The sequence below is a fragment of the Egretta garzetta genome, unplaced genomic scaffold (assembly GCF_000687185.1).
Source record: "Egretta garzetta isolate BGI_Z169 unplaced genomic scaffold, ASM68718v1 scaffold140, whole genome shotgun sequence".
Classification (NCBI taxonomy): Eukaryota; Metazoa; Chordata; class Aves; order Pelecaniformes; family Ardeidae; genus Egretta; species Egretta garzetta.
In genome coordinates this window covers 626,051-633,726 of record NW_009258376.1, presented here as the reverse complement: position 1 = coordinate 633,726, position 7,676 = coordinate 626,051, and the positions used below count along the sequence as shown (strand labels likewise).

General features: G+C 58.2%; 1 long non-coding RNA gene across 1 annotated transcript; it reads right to left on the bottom strand.

The window, feature by feature from the left end:
* Positions 1-4,931: 4,931 nt before the first annotated feature.
* LOC118452442 lies at positions 4,932-7,676 on the bottom strand. Its single transcript, XR_004842199.1, has 3 exons — positions 7,612-7,676; positions 6,573-6,617; positions 4,932-5,084 (listed from the first exon to the last, which is right to left on the bottom strand). It is a non-coding gene; the product is annotated as an uncharacterized LOC118452442 (long non-coding RNA).

Sequence of the window (7,676 nt, the reverse complement as noted above, 5' to 3'; positions counted from 1 at the left end):
CCCGCTGCCAGCCTCACCCCTTGAAGCAGCAGCCCCAGCCCCTCCGGCCCCAGCGGGGTGCGACGCGGGAGCAAGCTTCTCAGGAAGCCTGCTGAGCTCGGGGTGCAGGGCTGCGCCCCTCCCGGAGTCACACGTGAGAATGGGGAGGGGGGGGAACCCCAGATGTGAATCGGCCACGTCGATCCGGCAGGCACAGGAGTGAAAGAAACGGCCGTCGTTCCAGCACGAGCAGCGGCGTTCATGCCACCGCGCTTGGACGGGGGGGCTAATGGCTGCTAACTGGAAAAGGACAAGCTGCTTACTGGGGGAACGTTCCCTTCAGGCTGCTGGACCCTCCCCAAAGGGGAGCCGAAGCGCTGTGTTTGGGCAGTTGAGGGGAGCTGTGACAGCGACAACGTTTGGGAGACCTGGCAGTCTTCTGAAAGACGATGCAGGGACCCACAGCCACGTGGGTAGCTTTTGCTTCTGTGCGTAAGATGTAGCTGCTGGTCAGAGCGATGCGTGCGTTTGTAGGCAGACCTTTTCTAGAGGCTGCAGAAGCAGCTCTCCCTTTGTTCTCCGGGGGTGGACCAGGGAAGAGCAGTTCCCCGCTGCCCTCGCTCGCAGGTTTCCTGGACCGGGGAAATCGTGGGGCTCGGTGCTCGCCCAGCGCCCAGCCTGCCCCCGGGGAAAGCCCAGGGCTGGTCTCCCAGCGCACGGCCCTGCCAGATGGCCGGCGGGGCTCCCCTGGCCACTGTAGGCCAAAACCCATCAGCATCCCCTGGAGAAAGGGTGAAGTAGGGCTTAGAAAGAATCATAGAATCACTTTGGTTGGAAAAGACCTTTGAGATCATCGAGTCCAACCTTTAACCTAACCCTGCCATCCCACCACTAAACCCTGTCCCTAAAAGAAACCACCGTTTCCACCACGGTGGCTGTTTGGAGCGGGACCTCTCACCATCTACAGCACCAAACGGGCACTCAGCTCACAGCAACACGCTTGGACACCCTTCATACCTTCAACCTTACCCAGCAGCAGTTGGAGACAAGGAAAAGCGCCTCAAAATGTCTCTGCATGCTTGCGTGTGGGCAGTTGAATTAAGCCTCCTTTGTTATGCATATGATTATTAATTGAGACATGAGCAGTATGACTGCACGGTGCTGAGCGAGGAGGGGTGGGGGCGTCGCTGCACTCTCCGTATCTACACAGCACGAAAAAACCAGCTGCTGACCTCCAGCCCTTCTGGTGCGACGGGGGAGCTCCTGCCTGAAATTACATTATCAGCTCAGCCCTCTGTTTTTGGAGAATAACCGTATAAAACCTTGCCCAGTTACAAAGCGATTTTGAGCAGTGGCTGAACGCCAGCAAGCTCTGGTAGGAAGTCACATGGACTGGGATTCACATCACCTAATTTCCGATGAGGCATGTAAATTTTACTGGCCATCATGTCTTCATCTATCAGCAATGGAGAAAGACGGAGGGTTCCAGTTATTCCAGGTAAGCTCCTATTCCTGTCGTTGATTATAAAGGGAATCAAACATTCAGCCGACGCAGCAGCGGCATCAATATTTCAGGGAACCGCATTCCTGGAAACAAACGCCCTCGCAGCACTGAGGGCCTCGCTGAAGGCAAGGTCAGTGTCATCCACTGCTCCCCCCTGACCAAACCTCGCCGTGGTATCACAGAAAGCAATCGCATTTTAACTCCCCGATGACCGCTTCCCATCTCTTCCCCCTGCCATGCTTTCTTTACAAGGACTTATTCCATGTTTTTCCCCGGGGCCTGAAGCAAAGCTGGCTGGCCTGCAACCACCCGGCGAATCTCATCCTCTTTTAACGATGGTGGAAAACTTGGCTTTCCTCCAGCCGCGGAGGCTCTCCCCCAGTCACCACCACGCTGCAGAGCTGGTGGGGAGCCGCGCTGCAAGAGCATCAGCCCCTTCTCTCAGCTCCTGTCCGGCCCCAGGGACTCACACAGTCAAGCCCCAACAAGCAAACACCGTATGAACCCTCACAGGTTCCACCGTACATCGGCGTAGACACGGGCACCGAGACAGCTCCATATCCTCAGTGTCTCCTAAACGAGCTTGCCCGGCACTGGCCGTGAGCTACTGCGCAAGGGGATACCCTGTGGGGTGGGAGAAACTGGGAGGTGACCTGGGGCAGAGCCAGCTAACCCAGCATGAAGGATGGCACCGCCGGCGTTGACGAGGACAGGGAGGCTTCTTGGCTGAGTTCTCGCAGCCAGTGCTGGAGCCAGCAGCCCCTGCTCGAGGCGCGCGGGGTGGGGGAGAGGAAGGGCTAGGGTGTTCACCCACTCGGGGACCCTCCAGTCCTTGCTTCCCAAGGCACCAACGAGCGTTTACCTCCTGCTCAGCCTCATTTACCTGAGCTCGGGACCAGCAAGCGGCTCTTTTCGGGTACCTGCCCTCAACCATTTGCAGCCTGATGGAGGAGGGGACCTGGTGGCTCTCCAGAGAGCTGGGCAGAAGTCACAGCCTGGAGCATATCATCCGTCACCTATTTGGGAGGAGGTCTTCCTCCATGTTCCTTGGGCTGTTGCAATGGAAAGCTTTTTGCAACAAGACAGATGCAAAGAAATGTAACTCTTGACTAAATATATCATATATATGTGTGTGTGCGTATCTGTCCCCGATCAGAGTGGTTCTCGTTTTTTTAGCTCGTAGGGATCTCAAAAGGAAGTTACGTAGACGATGTCCCTGGGTGCACTCCCCTTACTCCCGTGTGTACGTATGTGTATGGGGGGGCTGTAGCAGAGGACGAACCCAGGAAGGTTTCGATTTGCCGAGGTAACGCATCGCCCCCACTCAGCACAAGAGGGAAATAAGACTCAAAAGATTTTTGAGAGGTGTAACGGAGGCCCAGAGCTCCCGAGGGCAGAGCCAGGCTGTATTACAAGAGGCACGTTCACGGCGCAGGCCCCGCACGCTGCCAGCAGCACGGTGTCTTAGCGGGTGGGTGGTCCTCCTGCGCCCCGAGTGCCGTGTGCGGTCTTCTTCAGTGGGACAGGCGAGGCGGTGGTGATGAATTCTCCTGCCAGGACATCTTCTGTGTCCTCTATTGTCTTTTTTTGGTGGGACTGTGACAGTCAAACCCCTCCCCAATTGAGGGAGAGAGATCCAATCCCTCTACCCAGGCAGGGTTTATCTGTTCCAAAATGTCCAGGTGATCCCGGGGCCCCACAAGCTGACCCACACCAGTCCTTCAGATTTGGGACTCGGTCTGTGGCCTAGAAGAGCCACCTGGGCCCCACAGCCTGGGGATGTGGGGGATCAGGGGTGGCTCTAGGGGTGCTAGAGCTGTGGGGATGTCTGTGGGACTCTGGGGGTACTACCCTGCAGTCCTGGGGGGGTCTCTCACTAGAGGGGGAGAGGTGTCAGGCCTTCCGTGGGGGAATCTGGGCACCCTGGGGGTATCGGGCATCCCCATGGGTGTCCTAAGGAGATGTCAGGGTCCCCAGTCCCTCACAAGCCTTGCAGAAGCGTGCAGGGGGACCTTGGAGAGGTGGGACACCCCAACCAGTCCCTCGTCAGTGGGGTGGGGGTGTCAGGGGACCCCAGGGAGGTGGGGCATCCCCAGGGGTCACTCACCGGAAGGGCAGTGGGCTGGGTGCTCTCCTCGGGGCACGGCGCGCACAGGCGGGGGCCAGGGGAAGCCTCCTTGTCTGCGGCGTCGTTGGGGTCGGCCAGGCTGAGCAGCAGCAAGTTGGTGCAGGCGAAGGTTCGCTTCAGGTTGCAGCAGTTTTGGGCAGGAGCGCTCCTGGGGAACTCCGCGCTGGGGGGCCTGACACACCGTGGGGCAGAGGTGGTGACAGGGACCCCCATGGCCACGGGAAGGAAGCACAGGTCTCAGAGCCCTGCGGCCCCCACAAGCCCTCTACTAGCCCCATTGCCCTCCTATTGCCACTGATAACCCTCAATAGTCCCCATTAACTCCCCAGTCTTCCCCTTGACTCTCTACCTTCCCCGGTGCCCCCCACCCACCCCTGCTGACGCTCGAGCCCCCCAGGGACCCTCAAGCTTCCCCAGTGCCCCCCTCCAGAGCCTCCCAGTGATGGCCGGCTGCCTGACGCAGGGTCCATAGCCTCCCTGGGCCCCTGCGACTGCAGGAGGGTTTTCACGCCTGCGTTGGCCATGGCCCTGTTGGTGCGAGTCCGTACTGGAGGGGTTACGAGAGGCCTGGCTGCCCCCGGGGATAGCAGAGGGGCTCCTGCCCGTCTCCTTGACCTCACAAACGCTGGCTATACTGGTCACACGTGGTTCCATGAGGTCACGAGGGGCTTCTCTCCCAGCCCCTCCCCTTAGGTGCCTCGGGTTACCCTTTGGATTGCTGGTTGAGTCATTTCTATCCCCAAAGTAGCCACCAAAATTTAGATTTAGCACTTGATTAGGGGCCAGCCTTCCCCAGTACGAAGTGCCCCGGGGAGGTGGGGCCAGCGAGGGCAGGAAGACTCCAACTCAGAAAGGGCTGAAGACAGAAAAGGAAGTGCTAAAGGGTAAAGAATAAAGAATTTTTGGCAGCAGCGCCGCTTCTGCTACCCTCTCTTGGCAGAGAAGTGGGATGACATAGGTGGGAGCTTAATTTGTCCTGGAAGTGTCTGTCAGAGCCCGTTGGTGGAACAGGGCTCGCCAGGCCGGGAGCGGGCAGCCGGTGCGTGCGTGCGCAGGAGCTCGCCGTGACACCCCCCTCCTGTGAGCAGACGACTCCACGGTCCCCTGGGACCTGTAGCACCTCTCCTGCTACTCCGAGGCCCACATTGTCACGCTGCCAGGTCTTGTCAGGTCAGATAAAAAAAACAGTTGAGGCAGGGGGGTCAGAGATCACCAGGATTTAGCAATAAAGCTCAGTGAAGGCAAAGAAACTCCCACACGGTAGCAACTGGAATAACATGGACTAAGGAGAAGACAAATGACAGAAAGGCTGAGGCGACGCAGCATAAAGACTCTTTTATAAGAGAGAGAAAGCCGTTGCAGTTCTCGCCTTGTTCGCGGCAGAAGGACATCAGCCGTTTGCCATCAGTGGTGCTCGTGGGGTTCTTCTTTCAGGGGTGGAATAATTTCTCCCGTCTCTAAAATCCTGTCCCCCTGATGGAACGAGGGAGGATGGTGAGCGTTTTCTCCCACACCCCGTCTCCCCCTTCACACCGCCCAGTCCATCAGTTAAGCTGTAGCTGTCCCCAAAAAACCCTTACTCCACCTCGCTCGGGACATTCTCATTCACTCAACATTTCCCAAGATTCAGAAATAACACCACAGCCAAATTACCCGAAATCTGTACTTGCCTTACCCCTTCCTCTTCAGCTGCAGAACAGGAGCCAAACGTTTTGAGGCAGTTGTGTTTTAAAAACGAGCCTCGGACTTAGGGCACCGCCTAAGCACCTTCACCACAGCTCAGCTTTTGGCGAGCCCGTAGCCCACAAAGAGCTACATAACCCCTCGAAAATCAATCCAATGCCCCACTGCTCCGTGTTAGAGCTTCAGGCACTGCCTTGGCCTGCCGAGCTGGCCTAGCGCGAGGGAGTAATTAGGCTGAAGTCAGAGGCCCGCAGCCTGACCTTCCGGACGTGGCTATGTGGTTGCTAGGGATGGAACTTTTTATCGTTTTATTGCAGATAAAGCACAATTAGGCAGACGTTACGCAAAAAAAAAATCTGCAGCTGGCAGAAATAGCAGAGCTAAACTCATGTGAGAACATTTGCCCACCGACTCGCCACACCAAGCAACGAGTAACGGCTCGGAGCAATCCGAAAACCAGCGAAGACCAAACAGGCCGACACCCCCGGCTTTGTAAACCCAAGCTGAAGCTGGAGGTGGCACAGCTCTGCCGCTCAGGGGACGCCCGAGCGTGGGGGACCTTCAGGGACGCCTGGGGCCAAGCTCGTGCGGCCCGAACCAATGCGCTGGGCACCAAACTCCTCCCAACTCCTGACAGTCACTGCTCCTGCCATTCCAGGGTGAATAATCCTGCTTCCACCGGGGCGCTGGACGCCCAAAGCCCCTCCCAGAGACGCGCAGTAATTAACGCTTGCATTCAATCTGTTCCTAGCGACACCATGACGGGCAGGCAGCGGGGCTTGCCCCTTTTCGGGGGAGCAGGAGCACGCCCCCATCGCTTTCACCAGCCCTTCACGCCCCGGTGGACCCAGCGCTTCAGCTTCCCACGAAATTGGGCACAAGTAGGAAACCGAGAACCAAACAGGAGAGGTTCCCTGCGTGATCCACGCGCACTTCTCCAGTGAGGGAACCTGCTCCAGTCGCCTCGGGAGATCCCGTAAGGGGACGTTTGCGTTTTTCGCCGGGAACGGGCAGTGCTGTCAGCTGGGTGCTTGGAAATTTGCCGCTACAAAAGGAGGTAACAGCAAAACAGGGACTGGCCGCTCCGAGAACGAGACGAAAACGGCTCGGAAATACTGTAACTGCGCTGCTCCAGGGCGGCCTGCCCACGGCATCACGCTCGGCCGCCTAGAAATTCTCCCTGCACGGCTACTGCGCGAACCCGTGCTTCTCCCCAGGTCGCCCCTTCTCTGCCTGTTTTCCCAAGCTGGAAGAGAAAACAAACATGGATGGACTTACCGGGAAAATCCGTGGGTTTGACGTAACAGCACCGTGCGGCATTTTCTGAAAGGGGTGGGGGGGAAACACAAGGGAGGGAGGGGGCAGGGAAAAATGAGCGTTACCCAGATGAAGTATAAAGGATTTCCACAGCAGGGATGACGACCCTTCTAAACCACAAGCTCTACTGAGTACAGGCTCGTTAAGCCAGGTTCCTAGTTAAGGAAACAGCCCAGGCTAAGAAAACGACACCTCACAAGCAAGATGAGAGGGCAGCAGTGCAAGGCCTGTCCCATTGCCGCCGCACCGGCCATGCCCCCTCCCCACACCAGCAGCTGCAGCCCCCTTATCCCCAGGGTCCCCGTTCCCCCGGGAAAGCAGCGATTAAGAGGTGGCTTTCTGGCTCCCGGGCTGGGAGAGCTGGGTTTGTTCAGCCTGGAGCAGAGCAGGCTCCGAGGGGATCCCATCACCACGGACCAGTCTTTAAAGGGTGGCTACAGGGAAGACGGAGACTCCCTTTTCGCAAGGAGTCACAAGCAAAAGACGAGGGGCAATGGGTACAAGTTATCCTGGGGAGATTCCAACTGGACACGAGAGGGGAATGTTCGCCCATGAGAACAGTCACCCGCTGGGATAATCTCCCCAGGGCAGGGGTTGGCTCCGCCACGCGGGGCACTTCCAAGCCTCAGCTGGACAGGGCGCTGGGCCACCTTGGCTGGGCTGGGCTCTGGCCCGGAAAGGTTGGCCCGGATGATCCTTGGGGTCCCTTCCAACCCGGATTCTGTGATTTCTTCAGGAAAGCAATGACTGAGGTGCAGCTGGCCGGCTCGCAGGAGGCAGCACGGCCAAGCTGGTCACTACCATAAAAGATGACCAAAACAAATAAAGAACATAAAATATCTGCGCCAGCCAAGCGAGCGGTGAAGAGACCACGGGGAGCGCCCTTACCCCGCAGCCAGCGCCCAGCCAGCACCGCGGTCCAACCCCTGGCGTGCCCGCTTCCCCCCGGGTTTAACCCAGGCTCCCTCGCTCCCCCGGAGCCCCTCCGTCACGCACGCACCATGACGTGGTACTTCACGTAGTAGAGGATGATCCAGGCGGGGACCAGGACCCGCGTCAGGACGA